The sequence below is a fragment of the Pogona vitticeps genome, chromosome 6 (assembly GCF_051106095.1).
Source record: "Pogona vitticeps strain Pit_001003342236 chromosome 6, PviZW2.1, whole genome shotgun sequence".
Lineage (NCBI taxonomy): Eukaryota > Metazoa > Chordata > Lepidosauria > Squamata > Agamidae > Pogona > Pogona vitticeps.
Genome location: NC_135788.1, coordinates 50,939,462 through 50,954,066, shown reverse-complemented (window position 1 = coordinate 50,954,066; position 14,605 = coordinate 50,939,462). Strand labels below are relative to the sequence as shown.

At 40.8% G+C, this 14,605-nt stretch overlaps 2 long non-coding RNA genes across 3 annotated transcripts; one reads left to right on the top strand and one right to left on the bottom strand.

The window, feature by feature from the left end:
* Positions 1-329: 329 nt before the first annotated feature.
* On the top strand, positions 330-13,754 carry LOC140708190 (uncharacterized). 2 transcript variants are annotated; one of them, XR_012088373.2, is made up of 3 exons: positions 330-3,821; positions 6,404-6,477; positions 7,416-13,754. It is a non-coding gene; the product is annotated as an uncharacterized LOC140708190 (long non-coding RNA). The 2 variants fall into 2 exon arrangements; XR_013537300.1 differs by lacking the exon at positions 330-3,821 and having other exon boundaries at positions 3,839-6,477.
* LOC144583506 (uncharacterized) lies at positions 6,225-7,421 on the bottom strand. Its single transcript, XR_013537301.1, has 2 exons — positions 6,710-7,421; positions 6,225-6,570 (listed from the first exon to the last, which is right to left on the bottom strand). It is a non-coding gene; the product is annotated as an uncharacterized LOC144583506 (long non-coding RNA).
* Positions 13,755-14,605: the final 851 nt, after the last annotated feature.

The window sequence follows — 14,605 nt, the reverse complement described above, 5'->3', positions numbered from 1 at the left end:
CCCGGAAGTCGCGTTGGCCCTTCTTGTGCTATCCCGGGTGGAGGGCAAGGCCAGCCTCGCTGTTCGAGGTCAGGGACCCTCCAGCGGCTGGATCATCACCAAAACCATTAGTCTTGCGAGTTTTTGGTCCCGCAAGGCATTCGTCTTGCGAGGCACCACTGTATATATTTTAATTAGAATGGGCGGCTACATAAGGGTAGAGCTGTGTTCTGGTGTACTATAGTACAACATAGGAGTAGCATGACTGACTAGGAGTGAACTCAGAACAGACAGCTGAGTTCTCTTCAGTTATTATCTTTCATGCTGTTAATGCCCCTGCTATTGTATTCCTATATCAGATCTGTCATTCACCATCTTTCCACTGGAGCGGCACATCTATCTGTAGGGAGCCTGCTGTATGTGTGCTGGCTGCCCCTGTGATTTAGAACTTTAGTCATGCAGGTGAGGGGAGAGCTTAGGCAAGTAGATAATCCCCCCATTGTTTGGATGGAAAGGAGGAGATGGGAGTGCAAACAAGAGGCCAGTTATGGGTGTCATGGTTGTGAATATGTGGATTAAACCATGTAATGAAGATGGGATATGTAGTTGTGAACAATGTAAAATTGATTCCATATTGGTTCTATGTAACAATGATTTTGTATTACGGGAATGTTATTCCAGGGGTCTGTGGGAATGTTTTAGGCCAGTACAAGCCAATACAAGATAAGAAGACCAGACACTTGTTATGGCGGAGAAAAGAACAGAAGGAGAAAAACAACACCTGTTTCTCATGAGAAGAGAAGGAGGGGACTACTTCTACCACAATACGCTGTGATTGGATAACAGCGTGGGAGATGAAGAAGACAGGAGGAGCCAAGAAGATAGAAAAAGGAACTTTTGCCATGTGCAGTGTTCCATCTTGTTCCTATTTTTTCATTTGATGGAACCATAGATTTTCTAAAGGTCTTTTTTCCTGCTGCCCCGTGCAGGGAAAGGACTGAGGAAGATGTAGAGAGTTAAAGAAAGAAGAGAAGGGGGGCTTTAAGCCTTTTGCCTACCCTAAGGAAGCTTCTAGAGATTTTTAGAGTTTTTGTAATCAAAAGGGAATTAATTGACTTAATTGTAATTATAACAAGCCTTGAAAGTGCTTTATTGCTATGCTTTTGCCTCAAACTGACTTTATTCTGTAAATCTATATTTTTTTCAAGAAAAATATCAATTATAAAATCTTTTGGTCTCTTAAACAGTGAAGCCTGTCTTAGCCATTCCCAGAGGGGGAGGCAAGGCCACATTAAGCTACTGAATCCTACCTAATTGAGCCAGGTAGATCTTAGGACTACAAAGCCCATGTGTAACTTCCTGCTGAACTTTGTTAAGTATAAGCAAGTATCTTTTTAGGGCAGACTTGTAAGAAGGAGTTTGTTGTACGCCCTGGTTGAGGTCACCAGGACTCAACCCAGCTGAGTAGGTGTACTCAGATTTCCAATTACTCTCTGTCCGACCGACCAAGTTCTCCCTAACAGGAAGCTGGGTCATGACAATGGGGTTGGGGCTATCCCATTCTTTTCCAGAGTTTGAAAATTTTATTTTTTTGGATCACAAATCCCAGAAGACCCCAACCAGCAGGGGATCATTTGGGGCCATTTTCCAGTAACAGTTACATTTCTGTGCCTTGTTCTGTCTCTTCATATGATTATGACCATATGGAGCATAATGGCCAAATAGGACTTTCATGATAGCTAGATGTATGAACTGCTAAATAACTATCTCTTCCCTCTAATCAATATCATCGATAAGGAAAAAAAAATGAAACCTCTGTTTGGCTGGGAAGACATAGACAACATGGAGGAAAATGTGGACCTATATGTATGACTGGAATGTTTCTAGCCATGGTTTGACTCATACAGCAAGATCCAAGAGAAGAAATGACCAATGTACAGAAGCTCACATTTCTATTTTCTAAGCATTTATAAGCAAAACACTGACCATGTGCGAGCTCCATTGGATATTGAAGCCTTGTAGTTTCCTGGCAGTGAGCCCAGTTAACTCGATGGCCAAATTGTCCCTGGCTGAGTCAGGCTAAACAAGACCTCTTTGAGGTGTGGTGTGTCATTTAGTGCAATCCTTGTATCTAAATGCAAGGATTAAGAGGTTTCAGGGCAGCAAACCAGACTACACCTCAAGCAAACCTATTTAATCCTTCTTCCCTTTGAAGGGAAAGAAGAAATAAATAAAAAAGATACATCCCTCTGGGTCCTCTCCCATATCCCCCTCTGTGGAGGAGTGGAGGATAACTGCAAGTTTAGAAAAATATATCTGCAACTGGCATAGGACTGAACTGGTTTGTCAGTCAACCAGTTCAGCACTGGGCTAAGGACTTTTTAAAAAACCCAAACCTCCATATCCTCCTCTGTCTCCTCTCCATGGGGGGAGCAGGAGGAAGCTTTAAAATCATTAATAAGTGGTTTGATCCTCCTGGAATGAAGATCCCCCAAAAGTGGGTTTAGTGGGTTGTGCAAGTCTCACTGGCCACAAGTGGTCCAACCTTCACAAAAGGGGTGAAAAGAAAGGCTCTTTGAAATTCTTAATCAAACAGTTTAAAGAAATAGAGGTAAATAATTGAAAGGGAAATCTAGAAAGCTGTTCAAGAAAATTGGAGATGTTAAAGGTACTTTTTGTACAAAGATGGACATGGTAAAGGACAAAAATGGTAGGGCCCTAACAGAAGAACATCAAGAAGAGGTTGCAAAAATACACAGAGGAATTATACCAGAAAGATCTGGATGGCCCAGACAACTCCAGATAGATTATTTGCTGACCTTGAGCCAGATATCCTGGAGAGTGAAGTCTAGTGGGACTTAGAAAGCATGGCTAACCCCAAGGACAGTAGATGTGATGGCATGCCAGCTGAACTATTTAAAATCTTAAAAGATGACGCTATTAAGTTGGTATACTCAACAGGACTGCAAGTTTGGAAAACTAAGCAGTGACCTTAGGCTTTTGATGTTGAGCTTCAGATCATTTTTGCAATCTCCTCTTTTACCCTCATTAAGAGGTTCTTTAATTCTTCCTCAGTTTCTGATATCAGAGGGGTATCATATGCGTATTTGAGGTTGGTGATATGAGTGTAATTGCACAGTAGTTGGAGCTTACTCTGGGATGTTTATTGTTGAGTTTTGTTATAAGAAACTGATAATCAAAGCCACAATCAGCTCCGTGTCTTGTTTTTGCTGAATGAATAGAGCTTCTCCATGGCGTCAATGTTTGACTTTTTGATGCATTGTATGTATGTGTGTGTGTCTGCGTAACCTATTGTAGACAGAATAAAAAACTGGAGAGAACATGAGAAATTCCTTTGCCTGCCTTTTTTAAAATTTCTTCATATATGCCATTACTATAGCCACCTGTCATAGAGGAAAGAGGCATTGCACGCACATGGATTCTAGTAGCCATGATAGCCCCACCCCAACTTTATTTTCAGAACATTCATTTGATTCTAGAATAAGCCTTTCTTTTCATAAATTTAGAACTGTGTGTGCACTTGAACAAACTTCAAAAATACTGTACAATTTATTCCATTATTGTATGTCTATTTGAGAAAAATGGGGGGAGGGGGTTTGCTGTCTTGGATGTAATGATGAAAGTGGCTAGTCCCTGTGTCTAGGCCCAGATGCATTATGGGAGTTGTAGTAAAAATGTTTTCACTAGCATTCCCTTTTTGCCTTCAGGCGCATGCTTAGCCAGCTTGTCTGGGCGTTACATGGGGCCTTTGGGAGGTTTAAAGAAGCCCTGATCGCTTATCTCTGTCCTTTTCCACATGGCTGTATAGCAGAGGAAACGAGGTAAGGTCTGCACTTTTACTTATTTATTTATTTATTTATTGGACTTATGTACCGCCCCATAGCGCTACAAGCACTCTCCGGGCGGTTTACAATTTTTAATTATACAGGCTACACATTGCCCCCCCCCCAGCAAGCTGGGTACTCATTTTACCGACCTCGGAAGGATGGAAGGCTGAGTCAACCTTGAGCCGGCTACCTGGGATTTGAACCCCAGGTCGTGAGCACAGTTTTAGCTGCAGTACAGCGATTTAACCACTGCGCCATCTATGTGGGAGGGAAGAAATACTGTAGGAGCTACATTTTATTTGGGTCACTGGAAAATAAGTTTTTTAGCATTATGCAACGGTTGGGAAGGGGTGATGGGTGGGGAAATGTTAAGAGTTTAGAATGTATGTCCCTGCTTTTTCAAAGGAAGACCCCCCCCCTCGGAGTTTCAAAGGCATAGTGAAGGCTAGCTCCCCCCCCCCCCCGCAGAACACGTGGGGGAGGGGGATGTTGTTGTTACAAGGCCAGTCTGCCTCAGAGATCTGTAATTAAAATGTAGTTTCCCCAAAAAACAATGTATGTGTATAGTAAAACAAAGCTTCATTTTGACAACTTTTTAAAGTTACCTTGAACTCTAAGGAGCTCATTGAAGAAATGCTAATATAGAAATATAACAAGTAAATAAATATGTCTGTATACGAGTTAAGACAATTACTCAAAATATTTTAACCATTAATAAGACATCAGGTAGACATTGATCCTCTGTTGACTTCTATAAATTATTTTAAAAAGAATAAGCCAGCATGTGTTTGCTCTTTCAGTGCTGTTGCAATACCATATTTTTATCCCTCCCACAACAGCTCAGCTAGGTAGGACAGTATTTTATCCAACCTCATGATCACCTTAGAATATAGCTAAAAGAATTTTTTTATTTTTAGTTGCCCCCCCTATTGTTTTTTAATGTTTTGAAAGAAATGCTCTTTCAGTGCTGTTGCAATGCCATATTTTTATCCCCCCCACAACAGCTCAGCTAGGTAGGACAGTATTTTATCCAACCTCATGAACACCTTAGAATATAATGCTGTAACTTTAGTAGCGATTCTTTTTTTATCTTTTTAATTTTTCTATTGTTTTTGTCAATATAATAAACAACACACAAAGTTCCACTGTTAAAAGTAACATTCTATATAGTATTCTGACCACCATCGCCCCTTTTGTGAAGGTTGGACCACTTGTGGCAGTGAGACTTGCACAACCCACTAAACCCACTTTTGGGGGATCTTCATTCCAGGAGGAAATTGTTTTCTAATAGTGTAGCTTGCTAAAAGCATGGAGAGAAGGTCTGTTTAACTAAGCAAGAAAGAATGTGACATATTTAAAAATGACTTTGCTAGTACCAACACCCATTGAGTTTTCCATAGTAGATTAGGGATTTCTGCCAATGAACTGGAACAATCTCAATGAAAACAATCAAAGTCTGCATCAGCTGGCACTTGGTCTCAATAACCCAAGCTGCAACATTAGTAGGAGACAAAATAAAAAGATTTCATTTACTTACAGTTGAACAGCTAACAGAAAACTAAAAACGAGACTGCTTTAAGCAACAGGCCTCAACAATTTCCATTTCAACACTGAGGACTACATCCTAAATTCTTTAACTGAACATTAACTGCTTGTTGACTAAAAAAAGGGGGTGGGGGTGGAGGGGAAAGTCACCTGCCCCCTATTTTAATCATCAGCTTCTGAGGGTGGCTGTTATGAAAGGCCGCACTGAAATCCACAAAAGCAGCTGTATGTAGTTCCTCTACTGCACCACCTGTGACAATACAGTATGCTGTTATAATAAAAATTAAAATGCTACAGCACCCCACCCCACCCCATTGATCTATTTGTTCTATATGCACACTGATGGGTATCAAAACTCTGAGTGAGAGATGGTATATTATAACTCTGAACCATTTTTTCAAAACTTTTCATCCCTACAGCTCTATTAACATGTGGAATTCATGAATCGGACAAAGCTTTAGACAAACGCGTGCCTCTGGGTTAAAACTAGGCTATGTAGTGTTTTGCTTTTACATGTGCCATGGCTGGAGTTTCACTTATACTAGATGTGCCTCTGCAAAGAAATAAACCCCTCTTTTCCCTTTTTGTGTTGTAGGAAAGTGGACTAACTATGCTGGACAGGCTCAGCAAGCTCAACACTTTAGAATTTATTAACATTTTTCCAGCACCGAGGTTTTTGAATATTGAAACAGGGTTTCATTCATAAACAATTAGCACTCCCTCACAGCTCTTTCTGGAGCACCCTTTTGACAATTCGGTTTTGGACCTATTTGGTCCTGAGCTGACGTGAGTTCAAATGTCTGAAATAACCTATTCTAAATGTATACAAATATACACAAGGTGTGGTACAATAAAGCCTGTTTATTAGAAGACATATTACAAGGGTATTGTACAAATATGCACAAGGTATGGTAAAACTTTATTAAAAACAGTATATTATAAGGGTTTTGTAAAAACAGACATCTAAACCTCAGGGGTTTGTAGAAACACATGAAATACAAGACAGATTTACAGTCTGTATATTCCTGCAGGGTGATTTCTCATCATCAACAGCCTGACCCTCTCCGGTGGATGCGTTTGAAACATTGTCATCTGCCTCTTTCAGGTAATTTCTGTGCGGCCTATACCCGCAGTCGCACTCAAGCCCATCATCATCATGCCCAGGGTCCTCCTGTGTTTGAGCTTGAAACAAGCTTTCCTGTGATTGAAAATGAAACAAGCTTTTAGTCATTTCTAAAAGGACCTTAAACCCCCAACCCTAGCATAAATCCCTAACTATGGCTTTTTAAAGCCCTTATAACAGACCCTAGCTACGTCTTTTAGAAAATTGATCTCACCATGTTGACTTGAGACTCATTGACTTGATGCTCTGTAGTCTCCTCATCTTCCTCAGCACCCCCCATTAGAGTACAGGCTATCTTTCTTCTGCTTTCCTGTTTGGGTTTTGCGGTAAAGACAAAGAGGTCTTCTGCAGACTTGCCTTTTCTTCTTAGCTTTTCTTCAGGCAGGCTCTCCCTGAGCCTTGGAGGGGGTCCTAAGGGACACAAGGGCTGGGAAAAACCCACAGCTCCGTAGTAGTAACCTAGAGATCGCAAACGCCTTTTGGGTCTCCCTGTATCCTTTTGGCTTGTTGCGGGGATCAGGTTTTCTTTGTCCTCCATCTCCTCCAAGATGCAGTGATCTCTGCAAAGAGCTACAAGCTATGCAGAACGGCCCCGAAAACACCTCCGTGGCTTTTCAGCAACCTCTGTGGGCTTGCCTAAGGGTATGCCGAGACATGGCACACCTCTTTCTAATCAAACCAAACCACCCCACCCCAACCCACCCCTCCAATTGCTCCCGATTGGACTATAGGGGCCGCCTGATGTTTTGTATAATTACACATTGTCTTTAAGTTGCAAGCTTTTTTCAAAATGTATAGTCCTTATGAGTGTTGTCTATTTTGTGTGTTTTTATGTGGAAAATGTTTTACTTTGGACAGTCTTAAAACAGTTTTACTAAAATGTGGGTTTTTATTTTTTTGTACTCTTCAACTTATTGCAGGTTTGTACTGCAAAGAAAGGTCAACACCGGAGAACTCTCCAAAAATGCGGCTCTGGGACTTTCTGAGTGGCTAAGGTCTATTCAGGCATGCCTTATGACCATCCCCTTTTCTGCACAACCCCTTCAAACAAACCCGTTGGTCTACAGAGCCGCCTGTTGTTTTTGATAGTTACATATTGTCTTTAAGTTACAACCTTTTTTCAAATGTCTATAGGCATTATGAAAGCTGTCTATTTTGTGGCTTGTTAATGGCTGTTCAAACTCTGTCTGAATCCTTTGGCTTAAAACTAGGGGATGGTTCCTAGACCCTTAAAAAGAGGGTTTAATGCACACACCCACACACATGAAACAAAATACACACATAGTTTGTGAAAATAATCCAAAAACAGGCAGGTTTTAGGTCACAGCTCTTTCTGTTAGGTATAATACCAAAAAGTGTTGATAAACAAAATGTATATTTATTACTGCATATTTCAACAGATGCGAGGCTTATATACGCTCAGTACTGGTAAAATGAAGAAACAGCTACAGATCAAGAAATACAGTAACTAAAAAGACATCGGACAGCGCCGAGTTGGATAGACTAACACTGAAAATCAAAGGAAAAGAAGATACAAAATATTATCAAACATGGGCCTTGTTCTATCAATGGTTAGAAGGATGTTGTATACATTAGGAGTGTCATGTATATGGTATTTGTTTTAACAAATGATTATTAGCTGTACCCAGGTGACACGATGTTAAATCAACATGGATGGATTTTATATAATAAAAAGAAAATTTAAAACACACACACACACAGGTTCTAGGAAAAGACTATGAGTATAAAATGTGGGAAATGTTTTACTCTAGACAGTCTCAAAATAGTTTTACTACAAAATGTGGGTTTTTATTTTCTGTACTCTTGAACTTGTTGCAGGTTTTGCTTGTTGGCCATCGGCTCCAAACTGTCCGGGCTCTGCAAATATCAGCAAGCGCGCGCAGAAGGGCCCTGAAACTGGCGCTGTGGGACTTTCTGAGACAGGTGGCGTCAGGGCATGTCCAGCAGGCCTCAGGGCATGTCCAGGAGGCCTCTGGGCAGGCCCAGGCCTGCCTTTAGGATGACCCCCTTTTCTACACAGAACCTCCAACGGCTCCTATTGGTCTACAGGGACATAAACTGGCCCTACCCCTCAGGAGCCAATCCGCAGGCCTCCCTAGGGTCACGGGGGTCCCGCAACTCTAGGTAAACCTCCTATAGGTCCACGGGACCTCCACAACTCCCTGACGTCACCCTCAACCCGCCCCTTCTGGCTGAAGGGGCCAGGGTCAAGCCTTGACCGAATGTCTTGCCTTAAGGGGCGTGGAGCCTGTCAAAATTGTGATTTGATGTATGCTATGCTATACATACTACTCATGTTCATGCTCAGATCAGTTTAGCCACTGTAATCAAGTGTAATTTTTTTCTTCTTTTACACCTTCCCAGTTTTTCTCTGAATAAAGGGATGATGATGATGACATAAAGCAGAGCCGGCTATTGGTCCCTGAAAACATAAGGACATATTTCATTTCCATCTGTCCTACACAGATTTAGCTGAACAGAATGAGACATGCTTAAAAGGACAGAAGAATAACCCCAGGCTGATACTTTGAAACTGAAACAGAATTCCAAATTAGATGTTTTGTTTATCAGTCAATGGCAATCTAAAACAAAAACAGGGATGTTGTCAAAGGAAGAAGCAGTTCACCCACATTCTAAAATCATATAATATATTCTACTTCCAAGAAATAATAAATTATTCATAATGCGCCTACACTTCTATCTCTAGAGCGCAACACAACCAATTAAAATACAATCATCGCAATAAAGAAGTAAATAACCCTAATTAAAACAGCATATAGGAACATTGAACTAAGATGTAGCTGTGTAGTCAATGGGGAGCTGCCACTTAACATGGAATTTTATACAACTGTCAGCTATAACTTTTATTGATCTGAAAATAAAAGCTTCAGAGACCAAATATAGATTTTCTGATTTTCTCCAAAGGTCCCTAGATCTGTACACAAATGAACAGATGATGACACCCATATGTACTTATTTAAATCCCTGCAAGGTCTGGCCAATAATTAATGTAATCAATTGTGTTTTTTTAAAAAATAATTATAGCATTGCACGGTTAGTATGAACATTGGCTGATCCTAAAGTACAAATACTTCTGCATTACTTCCTCCAGATCTAGCACTAAAAATATGAAATGATTACAAAAACTTATCTCAAAACGAAGAACTGATAAGGTAACCAATTTTAAAATCAAAGCACATTTTTAAAAATATGAGAAAGTGCCTGTTGCCACTGTATGTGTAAAAAGGTGCTCTTGGTTTGTACAATATATTAGCACATACATGTTTTTTATAGGACAGACAAACAGAGATACAGCAACCCCCTACACACTGATAGCATAATTGGTTCTCTGACAAGAGTTTTAAAGTGAGCCAATGTAAGTCAAATCATCTTTCTTCCCTTGATTTAAAGTTAGAATAGGACATTTTTTCCTCAAGAACTGTCACACCCCTTATATTTTGTTTCTATATTCCAATTCTCTAAATTCAGATTAATATTGATATACAAAAATCCCTCTTGCTCTTGCCTCAGTATTTAATTTTGCCAAAAATGTAGAAGTAATTATGTATCATCATCTGTAGTCAGTTTGTTATGCTATCAAGTTGCTTCTGCCTTATGACAATGCTTTGTGCTAGCGCTCTCCAGAGGTTTCTGTTGTTAATAGTCCTTGAAAACTCAAGGCTATTGATTCCATCATTGAATCAATTCACCTCTCATTTAGTCTTCCTCTTTTCCTGTTGCCTTTAACTTTTCCCAGCATTATTGCCTTTTCTAATACATTTTGTCTTTTCATAATATGTCCACAGTATGGTAGCCTCAGTTTAGTCATTTTTGCTTCTAGAGAGCTTGAAATGATCTAGCAACCACTTTTTTTCCTCTGCGGTATCCATAAAACTCTCCTACAATACGTGTTCTAATTAATCAATATTTTTCCTGTCCGTTTCTCCACTGTCCAGTTTTCCTATCTGTACATACTAACCATGAGTACCATACCATGGTTGATCTTTAGCTTGGTCTCTAGTGACACATTTTTGCACTTGAGGATCTTTTCTAGTTCTTTCATAACTGATGATTAAACAGAGATCTACAAAATCTTTAACCATTTAAATTTATTCATTGTCAACAAAAAAAGTTATCCAGTTCTTCTGTAATCACGATTTTTATCTAACTCCTGAGAAACTTATACGTGGGACAAGAAGCAACAGTTAGAACTGGATATGGAAAAACTGATTGGTATAAAATTGGGAAACGAGTACAACAAGGCTGTATATTGTCTCCCTGCTTATTTAACTTATACTTTATGCAGAATACATCATGCGAAAGGCAGGACTGGAGGAATCCCAAACCGGAATTAAGATTGCCGGAAGAAATATCAACCTCTGATATGCAGATGATACCACTCTGATGACAGAAAGTGAGGAGGAATTAAAGAACCTTGTAATGAGGGTGAAAGAGGAGAGTGCAAAAATGGTCTGAAGCTCAACATCCAAAAACCTAAGATCCTGGCCACTGGTCCCATCACCTCCTGGCAAATAGAAGGCGAAGATATGGAGGAAGTGACAGGTTTTACTTTCTTGGGCTCCATGATAACTGCAGATGGTGACAGCAGCCACGAAATTAAAAGACGTCTGCTTCTTGGGAGGAAAGCAATGACAAACCTCGACAGCATCTTAAAAAGCAGAGGCATCACCTAGCCAACAATAGTCCGAATAGTCAAAGCTATGGTTTTTCCTATAGTGATGTACAGAAGGGAGAGCTGGACCATAAAGAAGGCTGACCGCCGAACAACTGATGCTTTTGAATTGTGGTGCTGGAGGAGGCTCTTGACAGTCCCCTGGACTGCAAGGAGAACAAACCTATCCATTCTAAAGGAAATCAACCCTGAGTGTTCACTGGAAGGACAGATCCTAAAGCTGAGGCTCTAATACTTTGGCCCTCTCATGAGAAGAGAAGTCTCTCTGGAGAAGACCCTGATGTTGGGAAAGTGTGGAGGCAAATAAGAAGGGGTCGTCAAAGTACGAGATGGCTGGACAGTGTCATTGAAGCTACCAACATGAATTAGACCCAACTCCGGGAGGCAGTGGAAGGCAGGAGGGCCTAGTGTGCTCTGGTCCATGGGGTCACGAAGAGTTGGACATGACTAAACGACTAAAGAACAACAAATATTCAATTGCAGTCCTGCTTTTGCACTTTCTTCTTTCACCTTCACCAGGAGTTTGTTTATTAAATTTTTTTAGAGGTATTTTCAAAATGCAGGTTCAGGATTGGCTGCAAGAGAAAACCAGATTATTTATCTGTAATTTTCAACCAGGTTCATAAATGCCAACACAACAGATTAAAAACAACCTACTTTTGTAGGTAGAGCCAAGGCCATTTGTACCATTAGTCACACCGGGTGGCAGGGCACTATGAACAGGAAATCTCTTATTCTCCCTACCCACCCCTGCAAAGTCCATTTGTCCCAGAGAATTGCTGCTGCTCATTCCAGTTCTCTAGAGCAGGCTACTTCATGAAGTCCTTGATTGACATATCTGAGGGTCTTGTATGAAAGGAAGGAAGGAAGGAAGGAAGGAAGGAAGGAAGGAAGGAAGGAAGGAAGGAAGGAAGGAAGGAAGGAAGGAAGGAAGGAAGGAAGGAAGGAAGGAAGGAAGGAAATGCAATGGCACTCATGTTCTGCCCTACCATAGATTATAAAGTTGTGGGGCAGAAGCAGCATAATTTCTGCCCTGCTCTCAAGAATAAGGATATCCTTGCGAAGGTAGCAGGACCAATGATGACTATGATACTGAAGGCAGCCCTTGAAGGAAGAAGAGGAGAACATACTGACCACTTCAAGTGTGGGTCTTTTTTCAAAATGGTTGGATACTCAAAGCAAAGCCCCATGGAAGGAATGTTTAAGAAAATCACCTCTATCATGGCCCAGGTGGCTTTTCCATTTCCCTGCTCTTCCATGCCTCAGATGCTTTATGGGCCAATTTCTTCTTCCTCTTTAGAAGATATAGAGATTGCATATGTTGGTTTTGTGTCATGGGCACTATTGGAATAAGAATGTTTTCTATTCAAAAGTTTCAAAGCAAAAACAGTGACAATTACTGTATGCTGAGGCAAATCAAAGACTGGAGAATATCTGGCTTCCATATGTTGTTGGATTGCCATCCCCATTAAGATTTACCATTGGCTTTGCTGACTGCGGATGGGAATTGTGGTCTAAAGACATCTGGAGGGCTACACATTTCCCACCCCTAGTGCAGAAAGAAGATAATCAAGCATAGAATTTCAGACCCTCACATACTAGGGCTTCCTGGGAACACTTTTTTAAAAAAAAGAGCACTGTTAAATATCATTAGACATTTAGAGCCATAACTCCGTGATACAATGCTTATGTTTATCATCTAGGGATCGTAACCTGGATTGAATCCAGGACCTCACATTAATAGGATTTCATGTGGCGAGATTAAGAAAGATCTGCCTAAGGTTCAAACAAGATGATAGATATAGCATGTTTTTCTTCAACCACGTCATAAAAAAAGTGGTGCTTGTCATAGCACATGATTTTCCTCATCCATACATCTTACATTTAGCATGCTTTGTTTGGTAACTGACTATTGAAGGATATTCACAGTCTTAATTTCTGATTGATTGATTGATTGATTGATTGATTGATTGATTGATTGATTGATTGATTGATTGATTGATTTGATTTGATTTGATTTGATTTGATTTGATTTGTATCCTGCCCATCTGATCAAATAGACCACTCTGAGTGGCTGAGGAAATGGCTTTGTGAGTGAAGAAATGGGTTAATGGTACGGCTTACACATCCCGATTGATATCTGGTGTGAGAGCTTGTAGCTGCTGCCGGTCAGAATCAACAGTACTGGATTAGATGGAAGGATGCAGTACAATGTAGCTTCAACTTTTATGTTTCCTTGAGAGATTAAGGCTACCTTTGTGCCATCTGCCTCATTTAGAACTCTGAGAAGGCCATTAGCCAAGACCAGTTTAGAATTGCTACCTGTCATTGTACACTAACAATATGTACAAAGGTCAAGCGGTTGTGATATTCTCTCCTCCCTCCCCCAATATTTACATTATTTTAATATCTCCGATATAGGCAGTATATCAACAACCTCAGATATGCAGATGATAGGGAAAGGAGTACAACAAGGCTGTATATTGTCCCCCTGCTTATTTAACTTATATGCAGAATACATCATGCAAAAGGCAGGACTGGAGGAATCCCAAACCGGAATTAAGATTGCCGGAAGAAATATCAACAACCTCCAATATGCAGATGATACCACTCTGATGGCAGAAAGTGAGGAGGAATTAAAGAACCTTGTACTGAAGGTGAAAGAGGAGAGTGCAAAAATGGTCTGAAGCTCAACATCCAAAAAACTGAGATCATGGCTACTGGTCCCATCACCTCCTGGCAAATAGAAGGCAGAGATATGGAGGCAGTGACAGATTTTACTTTCTTGGGCTCCATGATCACTGCAGATGGTGACAGCAGCCACAAAATTAAAAGATGCCTGCTTCTTGGGAGGAAAGCAATGACAAACCTTGACAGCATCTTAAAAAGCAGAGACGTCACATTGCCAACAAAGGTCTGCAGAGTCAAAGCTATGGTTTTTCCAGTAGTTATGTATGGAAGTGAGAGCTGGACCATAAAGAAGGCTGACCACCGAACAACTTATGCTTTTGAATTGTGCTGCTGTAGGAGAATCTTGAGAGTCCCCTGGACTGCAAGGAGAACAAACCTATCCATTTTGAAGGAAATCAACCCTGAGTGCTCACTAGAAGGACAGATCCTGAAGCTGGGGCTCCAATATTTTGGCCATCTGATTAGAAGAGAAGACTCCCTGGAAAAGACCCTGATGTTGGAAAAGTGTGAGGGCAAGAGGAGAAGGGGACGACAGAGGACGAGATGGTTGAACAGTGTCACCGAAGCTACCAACATGAATTTGACCCAACTCCGGGAGGCATTGGAAGACAGGAGGGCCTGGCGTGCTCTGGTCCATGGGGTCACGAAGAGTAGGACACGACTTAACGACTAAACAACCACCAAATGTCAGTTTCTGGATCTGGA